At 43.5% G+C, this 14,244-nt stretch overlaps 1 protein-coding gene across 1 annotated transcript in view; it reads right to left on the bottom strand.

Annotated features, from left to right (window-relative positions):
* Positions 1–14,244, bottom strand: part of LOC138356365 (INO80 complex subunit C-like) — a 75,413-nt gene that overhangs the window by 45,703 nt on the left and 15,466 nt on the right. The window lies entirely within an intron of this gene.

The raw sequence follows: 14,244 nt of genomic DNA on the forward strand, positions 1-14,244 counted from the left end.
GCGGAAGCATGTTGAACAGTCTCGGGCCTCTGATGTTGATAGAGTTCTCTCTCAGAGTACCTGTTGCACCCTTGCTCTTCAATGGGGGTATTCTGCACATCCTGCCATGCCTTCTGGTCTCATGTGCTGTTATTTCAGTGTGCAGGTTTGGGACCAGCCCCTCTATTTTCCATGTGTAAATTATTATGTATCTCTCCCGCCTGCACTCAAGAGAATACAGGTTTAGGCTCTTTAGTCGGTCCAAATAGTTTAGATGTTTTACTGAGTGGATTCTAGCAGTAAAGGATCCCTGCACACTCTCCAGGTCAGCAATTTCTCCAGCTTTGAAAGGGGCTGTCATTGTGCAGCAGTACTCCACTCTAGAGAGCACTAGTGTCTTAAAAAGTATCATCATCAGTATAGCATCTCTAGTATGAAAGGTTCTTGTTATCCAGCCTGTCATTTTTCTTGCAGTTGTGACGGCTACTTTATTGTATTCTTTAAATGTAAGGTCTTCCGACCCAAATCCTTTACATTACCTTTCTGTTCAATGTTATGATTTGACTGAGTTTTGTACGTGGTTTCCATTTTTATATTTTCATTTTTTCTGTAGCGCATGAGCTGAAACTTATCTTTGTTAAACACCATATTATTTTCTGTAGCCCATAGAAAGACCTGATTTACATCTGATTGGAGGTTTGCCATGTCCTCTATGTTGTCTACTCTCATAAAAATCCTAGTGTCATCTGCAAAGGATGATACAGTACTAAAGGTTGTGTCCTTGTCTATGTCCGATATGAGGATGAGAAAAAGTATTGGAGTAAGCACAGTACCCTGGGGGACTGAACTCTTTACAGTTGATGGTCCGGATTTTATTTTGTTGACTATTACACATTGGGTTCTATTAGTCAGGAAATTGTAGATCCAACTGCCTATTTTTCCGATAATTCCTTTTGAACGCATTTTATGTGCAATAACACATAAATTTGTCAAAGGCTTTTGCGAAATCTGTGTAAATTACATCAGTGTTTTGTTTGTCTTCCATGGCATCTAGTGCCATGTCATAGTGATCCAGCAACTGTGATAGGCAAGAGCGCCTTGTTCTGAAACCATGTTGTCCGGGGTTATGGAGACGCTGTGATTCCACGTATTTTGTGATCTTACTTCTTAGCACTCTCTCAAAGATTTTTATGATGTGCGATGTTAGTGCTATCAGTCTGTAATTTTTTGCCTCTGCCTTATTTCCTCCTTTATGGAGTGGTGCTATCTCTGCTGTTTTTAATATTTCAGGGATAATGCCAGTATCTAGGCTTTGTCTCTAAAGAATGTGAAGGGCCTGCGATAGCATTTTTTTACAGTTCTTGATGAATATAGAGTTCCAAGAGTCAGGGCCTGGTGCAGAGTACATAGGCATACTCTCTATGGCTTCTTCAAAATCCAGTGGGGATAGGGTGACATCTGATATATGATTTGATGTTGATATCATATCCATGAAAAATTCATTTGGGTTATCAATCTTCAGTGTGTTCAGTGGCTCGCTGAAAACAGAGTCGTACTGATTCCTCAGTATTTCGCTCATTTCTTTGTTGTCATCAGTGAAAGTTCCATCTCCCTATTGCAGGGGCCCGATGCAAGATGTGGATTTTGATCTTGATTTTGCACACGAGAAGAAATATTTCAGATTTTTCTCTATTTCACTAATGACCTTTTGCTCTCTCTGCCTCTCCTGGGTTTTGTATGATTCTTGTAGCTTTAGTTCAATTGTTTCTATTTCTCTACCCAACCTTCTTCGCCGTTTTTGAGATAGGGTGTGACTCTCAAGTTGTTCCATGATTCGTTTTTTTCGCCTATAGAGGGAACGACGTTCCCATTCCAATCTGCATCTCTTCCTCTTTTTCCTTAGGGCTATGCGGTTTGAACATATTTCTAGTGCTACTGAGCTTATTTTTTCCAGGCACTGGTTCAGGTTTGCATTTTCTAGCTGTTCTTCCGAGCTTATTTCTGCGAAATCTTGGTTTATTTGTTCCCAGGTTATCTGTTTATTATTGAAGTTGAATTTGCTGAAATCTCCTCCATCAGGAATCGGGACTGGTTTTGAAGGTTTATTCCCCATGGTTGTCAGAACTTCAATTAAGTTGTGATCTGAGTAACAGATATTTGTAATCATTATATTCCGGATCAATTCATCATTATTAGTGAAAATGAGGTCCAGCGTGTTCTCCTTCCTAGTTGGTTCTACTATTTGCTGGTTTAAGGCAAACCTGTCGCACATCTGTAGCAGGTCATTTGCATGTGCCTGTTCATTTAGGCTACTTCCTGGAATTCTCTCTGATACAACCATATGAGCTATGGTCTTCCATTTCAGGTGCCATAGGTTGAAGTCCCCAAGCAGGATGATGTTTGGGACTGGATGTGTGAGGTTTTCCAAGCAGTGTTCTACTTTCATTAGTTGGTCTTTAAACTGCTCATGATTTGCCTCCAGTGACTTATATACAAGGACAAAAACTACATTTAAGATCTCTACTATGATTATTAGCACTTCCACCATATCATTTGTAGTGTCTAGCAGCTCAGTACAGATGAGTATGGGTCCAAGGGGTTGTCATAGCCAGGGGGTGGTAATGGGGGACGAGCTCCCATGACCTATAAAAAGCTCCTGTACAGCATGTGTCTCAAATAGCCTCTGACAACCAAGTCCAACTCCTGGTCTGCACGGGTGGCTTAGTCTAAGTCCAGCGGAACTGCTTTTACCGACAGGAGAAGGGGCGAGGGCGTGCCTCTGGCGCCTTAAAACCAGCTGCTCTGGGTAGATGGGACTCGATAGCCTGGGAAGGCAGCCCATCTAGGGGAAGGAAAACCCTGATTTTAAACCTCCGCTGCCTTGCGGCCATACCCCTTTTTTGGGAAAGGCTTCAGGAGTCAACCTCGAGGAAAAATCCGGAGTTGGAGCCCCTAAGGCAGTTCGTTATTGACGTCGACCTCGTTCTGGCAGCTCCTGCGACGTTGCTGGAACCATGTGTATTGGCATTTGCCTTTCTATTGGATAATTTCAGCAATGTGGAGAGGGGGGACCTGCTGCATGGGTAACAGCTTCTGCTCCATATCTACCTACCCAGGCTTTGCGCCCTAGAGAGGGCACTCCAGCTTCGCCTCACAGCGTCGAACCAACACGGGAAGCGACAGTCTACCGGTTTTAAGTCTTCTGCTCGATTGGCGAAGAGTGTGACGCCAAGGGTTGCTTCTGACCGTGGGAGGGGTCATCGCGCCCCACTGGGCAGCTACCGCCCGCCTCAAGCTGGGCAAATCCCAGCCAATAAGGTGTTGCCTCGCCACAGTCCGTTAACCTCACTGGGTGCGTGGGGTTTAGGGTGAAAACCGACAAGCGGCTGACAACTTTACACCAAACAATACCAAACCTAAGAAGAAAATATCAACTGCCCTAAAGCTGGGCATATGGAACGTCAGGACATTGACACCAGGTTTCTCTGACGACATGCAAGAAATCAATGACACCCAAAAAACAGCAATCATCGATAGGGAGCTGAGCAAACTGCAGATGGATATTGTTGCTCTCCAAGAGACCAGGCTCCGTGGATTAGGATCTGTCAGAGAGAGGACCTTCTCTTTCTTCTGGCAAGGAAAACCTCCTGATGAGACCAGAGAACATGGTGTGGGATTTGCCGTCAGGAATGCACTGTTGGGACACATTATGCCACCGATGGGGGAAACCGAACGAATTCTGTCTCTGCAACTGCACTCCCAAACAGGGCCAGTCAATGTAATTAGTGCATATGCACCAACCCTGACATCTCTAGCAGAGGCAAAGGAAAAATTCTACGATGACCTAACAGTCATAGCGAGAATCCCTGTAAAGGAGCCACTGTTCATCCTCAGGCGACTTCAACGCCAAAGTGGGTGTCGATCACAACATTTGGCCCACTTGTCTGGGTCAATTTGGCATAGGGAGGATGAATGAGAACGGGCAACGTCTGCTAGAACTCTGCTGCCTTCATGGCCTTTGTGTCACCAACACGTTCTTCGGCACAAAGCCTCAACACTGATTATCTTGGAGACACCCCAGATCCAAGCACTGGCACCAGTTTGACCCGATTCTTACCAGGCGTGCAAGTCTACCCAGCGTCAAGATTAAGTGTAGCTACCAGTGCTGTATGTGACACTGACCACTCCCTGATATGTAGCAGGGTCAAGATGGAACCAAAGAAGATTCATCACTCGAAAAAGGCGGGCAGACCTCGCATTGACACCACCAAGACCCTCAACCAGGACAAGTTGGAAGATTTTGCACACGTGCTCGAGGAAGCTCTCCCTGGCCAAGCCGGGGTCACTGCCTGTAAAAGATGGGAGCACTTCAGAGACGCTGTGTTCAACGCTGCCATTTCCACCTTTGGCAAGAAGACCAGCAGGTCGGCAGACTGGTTCGAGGCTCACTCAGAAGAGATGACACCTGTCATCGAAGAGAAGAGAAACGCCTTGGCAGCCTACAAAGCCTGCCCAAGTCAGCGCAACTTACAGATCCTTCGGGCCGTCCACTGCAAAGTGCAGCAGAGCGCCAGGCAATGTGCCAACAACTATTGGACCCAGCTCTGCTCCCAGATACAGACTGCAGCAGATACAGGCAATGTAAGGGGAATGTATGACGGCATCAAGCAGGCCCTTGGCCCAATCCAGAGGAAGACCGCTCCTCTGGAATCTGCCACTGGCAAGGTGATTCAGGACCAGACACTGCAGCTGAAGCGCTGGGCTGAGCACTACTCTGAGCTATACGCCAGAGACAATGTGGTCACCGAAGATGCCCTGAACACCATTGAGTGCCTGCTTGTGTTAATGGAGCTCGACAGCGAACTGACCCTCAAAGAACTCAGCGATGCCCTAGACTCCCTTGCTTCTGGTAAAGTTCCTGGCAAAGATGGCATTCTTGCTGAGACCTTGAAGTGCTGCAGAGGTAGCCTGCTCATGGAGCTGCATGAAATTCTCTGCCTCTGCTGGGAAGAAGGAGAGGTGCCACAGGACATGAGGGATGCCAACATCGTCACGCTGTATAAGAATAAAGGTGACAGGGGCGACTGCAACAACTACCGTGGAATCTCCCTCCTCAGTATTGTCGGAAAGCTGTTTGCTCGAGTCGCATTGAAGAGGCTCCAAGTACTTGCAGAAAGAGTCTATCCAGAATCACAATGCGGATTCAGAGCTAACAGGTCCATCATCGACATAGTCTTTTCCCTCAGACAAGCAGGAGAAATGCAGGGAACAGAAGCAGCCACTCTTTGTAGCCTTCATAGATCTGACAAAGGCCTTCGACCTTGTCAGCAGGGATGGCCTGTTCAAGATCCTCCCCAAGATCGGATGCCCACCCAGGCTCCTCAGCATCATCAGATCTTTCCATGAGAACATGAGGGGCACCGTGGTCTTTGATATCCTAACATCAGACGCCTTTGACATCCGAAATGGAGTAAAGCAGGGCTGCGTACTGGCTCCAACCCTATTCAGGATTTTCTTCACAGTTATGCTGCAGCACACCTTCAGATCTGTCACAGAAGGCATTTACCTCCGGACCAGGTCGGATGGAAAGTTCTTTAACCTCGCCAGGCTGAGAGCCAAGACGAAGGTTCGGCTGAGGTGTTTGCGCGACTTCCTTTTTGCCAATGACGCAGCAGTACTGCCCACTCAGTCAAAGACCTCCAACGGCTCATGACCCGCTTCAGCGAGGCCTCTCAGGCTTTCGGACTCACCATCAGCCTGAAGAAAACACAAGTCATGGGACAAGGAGTGGACTCCCCACCTGACATCGGCATCTCCGATTCTAAACTGGAAGTCGTTCACGACTTCATGTACCTGGGCTCCATAATCTCTGACTCCCTCTCTCTTGATACGGAGCTAAACAAACGCATCGGTAAAGCATCTACTACCATGTCCAGACTGACAAAGAGAGTGTGGGCCAACAATAGGCTGACTGAGTATACAAAGATTCAGGTTTACAGAGCCTATGTCCTGAGCACTCTCCTTTATGGCAGTAAGTCTTGGACACTCCGCGCCCGTCAGGAAAGACAGCTGAATGCCTACCACATGCGCTGCGTTCGACACATCTTGGACATCACCTGGCAGGACAAGGTGACAAACAACGTCTTGGGGAGAGCAAGAATCACCAGCATGTACACAATGCTGAAACAGAGACGAATGCCCTGGCTCGGGCATGTTGTGAGAATGGGCAGCGGCAGGATCCCCAAGGATCTCCTGTACAGAGAGCTGATGCAGGGAAAGCGTTCAACAGGCAAGCCCCAGCTACGGTACAAATATGTATGCAAGAGGGACCTGAAAGCCATGGACGTCGATCTTGGTATGTGGGAGGCACTGGCTGCAGACCGTTCAGCCTGGGGGCAGTCTGTTCAAAGAGGTCTCTCCAAGTGCGAGGAGTCACTTGCCAAGGAATCGGAGGCAAAGAGACAGAGAAGGAAGGCCGGTAGCCAGGAAGACAGACCAGAATCGGACTTCGTTTGTGCTCGGTGTGGGATGGACTGCCACTTTCGGATTGATCTCATCAGTCACATCAGACGCTGCACCAGGATTGACAACTAGGGTGCAACTCCATAGTCTCCTGAGACTGAAGGATGCCTACTACTACTACAGATGAGTATGTCCTTGATATAGAGGCTGACCCCACCCTGTAGCCTGTGTTTCCTGTCACATCTGAAAAGACTGTACTCTGAAATCCATATTTCACCATCATGGTAGTCCTTGGTGTGAGTTTCCGTTAGGGCTGCAAACACTGCATTTGCCTCATGTAAGAAGCCATCTATGAAGTGCACTTTGTTACATTTGCGTGTTTTTATACCCTGAATATTGGCAAATAAAAATGATGTTATGTTTGTGGAAGTGCTGGATGCTTTACTTGGTGTTAATATCTGAGGCTCTGGTAAGGAGGCCACTGTATTTGCGTCCTCTCTAGCATTTGACCGAGTTGATGGTAGAGTCTGGACATTTTTAGCCATTTTTCTCCTCCTCCTTTTGCTAAAAAATCATCCTGGTAAATATTGTTGTGGCTGCTTTCATCGAGATGGTTTGTCTGTCTTATTCGCTTGGTACCATTTATATGAAAAGCTGGACATTGTGTGTTGAAACATTCATTCTTATTTAAAGAGTTCTTGCACAGTTCTGGGTGAAAGAGATCACAGCTTTGGTACATTTACCTGTACTAAGAAGGGTCCTGCACTTTCTGGGATGATCGTATTTACATAGTCCATTTGTTCTCCCCGATATCCCATGCTTACAGATACCCCATTTATAATATCGGCAGATTTTGGGTCCTTGTTTTGTTTGTCTCAAAATCCCTGATGCCAATATCGCGCCCGGTTCAGGCGCTGACACCGCGCCCGACCTCAACGTTATGTCCGGCGCCATCATACCAACCTTGGAAGGACTCAGAAGCGCGGACAAAACCAAAGTCGAAGCGACTAATGCCCCCCAAGTCCAGGTCCCTATAATCCATCCGGGTAAGCAACCAACTTAGTGCACAGCGGCAACCGATTCCGTACATGCAATGCTAAAGCCGCCTGTACAGGAACATCAATATCAGTAGAATGGGTAAACTGGAGCACAAGCAAGGAACAAAACTCGCAGGACTCCAGGTCAAAGGTGTCATCGACCCAGCAGGCGGCATGACGGAGGCAAAACAGGTGAAAAGTTTCACCTTGAGGCAAGGAAACAGAGCAACCATCAACCGTGCACTCGGCGGGTTCGAACCCAGAGGACGCGTCTATAGGTTCAAAGAGCCACAATGGGGATTTCCATGGCCCTTAGGCTGACTGCTAAGGAAATCCCAGGCAAAATACTGCTAACCGGCTGGCCCAAACTACCACGAGAAACTGCAAAGAACTGAACCGTTGTGACGTGTACAAGCACGGGGGGCCTAGCGGAAGACCACCAATATACCAGGTGGTGGCTCAGAACCAAGGGGCAAACCCCCACCAGGCACAAACAAAAAGAAAAAGAAGACTCCACAAAAGTACAACGTCTCCAGGAGGAACAGAATCGGCCGCAGTATACAATGGAAGACAAGCTGCACGGTACCTTGCGCCCCTACCAGCAATGACACCATTTTCAACCCAAGGTCAAACAAAAGAAAAGAAAACCCCATCTGACCCTAAGGGCAGGCAATTGCTAAGCAACAAAAGAACCCTACAGGAGTGGTTCCTTAACGCCCTGTGGATGATAAGTTACCCCTGGCCTGCGGACTGCAGTAAAACACCACAAGGCACATGACAGCACAGAATAAAAGGCCAAAGCTGATGACAGCCACAGTCAGATATCAGCCGACCTGCACAGATGAGCGACACAACGGTTGGGTGTGACGTTTCCTTGTTTGCTGGTTATAGAATTGGGGAGTTCTTTTCTCTATTCTAGGGGTATCAATAATATTTTTTACCATTTTGTGATGCCTACCTTTCTGGGTGCCAGCCCCGGTCGATGGCAGATATGTAATACTGTACTTCAAAATACATGGGGGGTTTCCATAGGCCATTACTTCTCTAGCCTCTTTGAGGGGGCCCACGTTCTGGCTCGTGGTCCATGGTAGGCAAAAGAACTCCAATCGACTGATGCCATGGTCTAATACATACATATCAGCTCTGGGGAGCCGTAAGGGCTCTCCACAGAAATTATAATATATATATATATATATATATATATATATATATATATATATATATATATATATATATATATATATATATATGTCGTACCTAATAGCCAGAACGCACTTCTCAGCCTACTATTCAAGGCCCGATTTGCCTAATAAGCCAAGTTTTCATGAATTAATGTTTTTTCGTCTACCTAACCTACCTAACCTAACCTAACCTAGCTTTTTTTGGCTACCTAACCTAACCTTACCTATAAATATAGGTTAGGTTAGGTTAGGTAGGGTTGGTTAGGTTTGGTCATATATCTACGTTAATTTTAACTCCAATAAAAAAAAATTGACCTCATACATAGAGAAAAGGGTTGCTTTATCATTTCATAAGAAAAAAATTATAGTAAATATATTAATTCAGGAAAACTAGGCTTATTAGGCAAATCGGGCCTTGAATAGTAGGCTGAGAAGTGAGTTCTGGCTACTAGGTACGACATATATATATATATATATATATATATATATATATATATATATATATATATATATATATATATATATATCTTTCGTACATTACGCTTCACTGTTGGAGGTAAATCAAAAATCAATTCTCCAAAATTCATTTTTATTTCTAGTCTGACGCGACACGGGCGCGTTTCGTAAAACTTATTACATTTTCAAAGACTTTAGTTCACAAATACACAACTGAATAGAACTTACGTATCTCCGATTTTATAACTACATTTGAGTGAGGTGGAAGGGGTGATGTGGCATTAACACAAGACAGAACAAAATGTGGTATTAATAGGGTATTAATTTCATCAACACAAGACAGAACAAGAGTATTAATAGGGTATTAATTTCATCAACACAAGACAGAACACGAAACAATGGATATTGAATAGAAGTGTTTGTAGAAAGCCTATTGGTCCATATTTCTTGATGCTTCTATATTGGAGCGGAGTCTTGAGGTGGGTAGAATATAGTTGTGCAATAATTGGCTGTTGATTGCTGGTGTTGACTTCTTGATGTGTAGTGCCTCGCAAACGTCAAGCCGCCTGCTATCGCTGTATCTATCGATGATTTCTGTGTTGTTTACTAGGATTTCTCTGGCGATGGTTTGGTTGTGGGAAGAGATTATATGTTCCTTAATGGAGCCCTGTTGCTTATGCATCGTTAAACGCCTAGAAAGAGATGTTGTTGTCTTGCCTATATACTGGGTTTTTTGGAGCTTACAGTCCCCAAGTGGGCATTTGAAGGCATAGACGACGTTAGTCTCTTTTAAAGCGTTCTGTTTTGTGTCTGGAGAGTTTCTCATGAGTAGGCTGGCCGTTTTTCTGGTTTTATAGTAAATCGTCAGTTGTATCCTCTGATTTTTGTCTGTAGGGATAACGTTTCTATTAACAATATCTTTCAGGACCCTTTCCTCCGTTTTATGAGCTGTGGAAAAGAAGTTCCTGTAAAATAGTCTAATAGGGGGTATAGGTGTTGTGTTAGTTGTCTCTTCAGAGGTTGCATGGCTTTTCACTTTCCTTCTTATGATGTCTTCGACGAAACCATTGGAGAAGCCGTTATTGACTAGGACCTGCCTTACCCTACAGAGTTCTTCGTCGACTTGCTTCCATTCTGAGCTGTGGCTGAGAGCACGGTCGACATATGCGTTAACAACACTCCTCTTGTATCGACATATGCGTTAACAACACTCCTCTTGTATCGACATATGCGTTAACAACACTCCTCTTGTATCGACATATGCGTTAACAACACTCCTCTTGTAATGTCGACCGTGCTCTCGGCCACAGCTCAGAATGGAAGCAAGTCGACGAAGAACTCTGTAGGGTAAGGCAGGTCCTAGTCAATAACGGCTTCTCCAATGGTTTCGTCGAAGACATCATAAGAAGGAAAGTGAAAAGCCATGCAACCTCTGAAGAGACAACTAACACAACACCTATACCCCCTATTAGACTATTTTACAGGAACTTCTTTTCCACAGCTCATAAAACGGAGGAAAGGGTCCTGAAAGATATTGTTAATAGAAACGTTATCCCTACAGACAAAAATCAGAGGATACAACTGACGATTTACTATAAAACCAGAAAAACGGCCAGCCTACTCATGAGAAACTCTCCAGACACAAAACAGAACGCTTTAAAAGAGACTAACGTCGTCTATGCCTTCAAATGCCCACTTGGGGACTGTAAGCTCCAAAAAACCCAGTATATAGGCAAGACAACAACATCTCTTTCTAGGCGTTTAACGATGCATAAGCAACAGGGCTCCATTAAGGAACATATAATCTCTTCCCACAACCAAACCATCGCCAGAGAAATCCTAGTAAACAACACAGAAATCATCGATAGATACAGCGATAGCAGGCGGCTTGACGTTTGCGAGGCACTACACATCAAGAAGTCAACACCAGCAATCAACAGCCAATTATTGCACAACTATATTCTACCCACCTCAAGACTCCGCTCCAATATAGAAGCATCAAGAAATATGGACCAATAGGCTTTCTACAAACACTTCTATTCAATATCCATTGTTTCGTGTTCTGTCTTGTGTTGATGAAATTAATACCCTATTAATACTCTTGTTCTGTCTTGTGTTGATGAAATTAATACCCTATTAATACCACATTTTGTTCTGTCTTGTGTTAATGCCACATCACCCCTTCCACCTCACTCAAATGTAGATATAAAATCGGAGATACGTAAGTTCTATTCAGTTGTGTATTTGTGAACTAAAGTCTTTGAAAATGTAATAAGTTTTACGAAACGCGCCCGTGTCGCGTCAGACTAGAAATAAAAATGAATTTTGGAGAATTGATTTTTGATTTACCTCCAACAGTGAAGCGTAATGTACGAAAGATTGAGAAAATTCGTGTTAGAATTATTAATCTTACTTTTTCGGTCATATTTAATAATATATGTCTACAGGAAAGACTGCTACCAAAATATACTAATATATATATATATATATATATATATATATATATATATATATATATATATATATATATATATATATATATATATATATATGTCGTACCTAGTAGCCAGAACTCACTTCTCAGCCTACTATTCAAGGCCCGATTTGCCTAATAAGCCAAGTTTTCCTGAATTAATATATTTACTATAATTTTTTTCTTATGAAATGATAAAGCAACCCTTTTCTCTATGTATGAGGTCAATTTTTTTTTATTGGAGTTAAAATTAACGTAGATATATGACCGAACCTAACCAACCCTACCTAACCTAACCTAACCTATATTTATAGGTAAGGTTAGGTTAGGTAGCCAAAAAAAGCTAGGTTAGGTTAGGTTAGGTAGGTTAGGTAGACGAAAAAACATTAATTCATGAAAACTTGGCTTATTAGGCAAATCGGGCCGTGAATAGTAGGCTGAGAAGTGCGTTCTGGCTATTAGGTACGACATATATATATATATATATATATATATATATATATATATATATATATATATATATATATATATATATATATGTTGTACCTAGTAGCCAGAGCATTGTACTTGGCCTACTATGCAAGGCCCAATTTGCCTAATAGGCCAAGTTTTCCTGAATTTATTTATTATTCCAATTTTTTCTTATTAAATGATAAATCTGTCCATTTCATTATGTATAAGTTAATTTGTTTAAATTTGAGTTAAAACTAACGTAGATATATGACCGAACCTTACCAACCCTACCTAACCTAACTTATCCTAACCTAACCTAAACTAACACAACTAAGTCAAAAAATTATGGTCTTAATATAAAATAATAATAATAATTCAAATAAACTATTTGGAAAAAAATGATTGAAAATAAAGAAAATCCCTTGGTCTATTAGGCAAATCAGGCCTTGCATAGTAGGCAGAGAAGTGTGTTCTAGCTACTAGGTATGACATATATATATATATGTATATATATATATATGTATATATATATATATATATATATATATATATATATATATATATATATATATATATATATATATATATATATATATATATATATATATAACTGAAAACTCACACCCCAGAAGTGACTCGAACCCATACTCCCAGGAGCAACGCAACTGGTATGTACAAGACGCCTTAATCCACTTGACCATCACGACCGGACATAATGAGGTGATAGCCGAGGCTATTTGAACCACCCCACCGCCGGCACTCGGATAGTAATCTTGGGCATAGCATTTTACCAAATCACCTCATTCTTTGGGGCACACGTGAGGAACACAAATGCGAACAAGCCTGAATGGTCCCCAGGACAATATGCAACTGAAAACTCACACCCCAGAAGTGACTCGAACCCATACTCCCAGGAGCAACGCAACTGGTATGTACAAGACGCCTTAATCCACTTGACCATCACGACCGGACATAATGAGGTGATAGCCGAGGCTATTTGAACCACCCCACCGCCGGCACTCGGATAGTAATCTTGGGCATAGCATTTTACCAAATCACCTCATTCTTTGGGGCACACGTGAGGAACACAAATGCGAACAAGCCTGAATGGTCCCCAGGACAATATGCAACTGAAAACTCACACCCCAGAAGTGACTCGAACCCATACTCCCAGGAGCAACGCAACTGGTATGTACAAGACGCCTTAATCCACTTGACCATCACGACCGGACATAATGAGGTGATAGCCGAGGCTATTTGAACCACCCCACCGCCGGCACTCGGATAGTAATCTTGGGCATAGCATTTTACCAAATCACCTCATTCTTTGGGGCACACGTGAGGAACACAAATGCGAACAAGCCTGAATGGTCCCCAGGACAATATGCAACTGAAAACTCACACCCCAGAAGTGACTCGAACCCATACTCCCAGGAGCAACGCAACTGGTATGTACAAGACGCCTTAATCCACTTGACCATCACGACCGGACATAATGAGGTGATAGCTGAGGCTATTTGAACCACCCCACCGCCGGCACTATCACCTCATTATGTCCGGTCGTGATGGTCAAGTGGATTAAGGCGTCTCTTGTACATACCAGTTGCGTTGCTCCTGGGAGTATGGGTTCGAGTCACTTCTGGGGTGTGAGTTTTCAGTTGCATATTGTCCTGGGGACCATTCAGGCTTGTTCGCATATGTGTTCCTCACGTGTGCCCCAAAGAATGAGGTGATTTGGTAAAATGCTATGCCCAAGATTACTATCCGAGTGCCGGCGGTGGGGTGGTTCAAATAGCCTCGGCTATCACCTCATTATGTCCGGTCGTGATGGTCAAGTGGATTAAGGCGTCTTGTACATACCAGTTGCGTTGCTCCTGGGAGTATGGGTTCGAGTCACTTCTGGGGTGTGAGTTTTCAGTTGCATATTGTCCTGGGGACCATTCAGGCTTGTTCGCATGTATATATATATATATATCTTGCTCTCATAAATATATAATATATATATATATATATATATATATATATATATATATATATATATATATATATATATATATATGTCGTACCTAGTAGCCAGAACGCACTTCTTGGCCTACTATGCAAGGCCCGATTTGCCTAATAAGCCAAGTTTTCCTGAATAAATATATTTTCTCTAATTTTTTTCTTATGAAATGATAAAGCTAACCATTTCATTACGTATTAG

This window comes from Procambarus clarkii, chromosome 72 (genome assembly GCF_040958095.1).
Source record: "Procambarus clarkii isolate CNS0578487 chromosome 72, FALCON_Pclarkii_2.0, whole genome shotgun sequence".
In the NCBI taxonomy this organism is placed as follows: domain Eukaryota; kingdom Metazoa; phylum Arthropoda; class Malacostraca; order Decapoda; family Cambaridae; genus Procambarus; species Procambarus clarkii.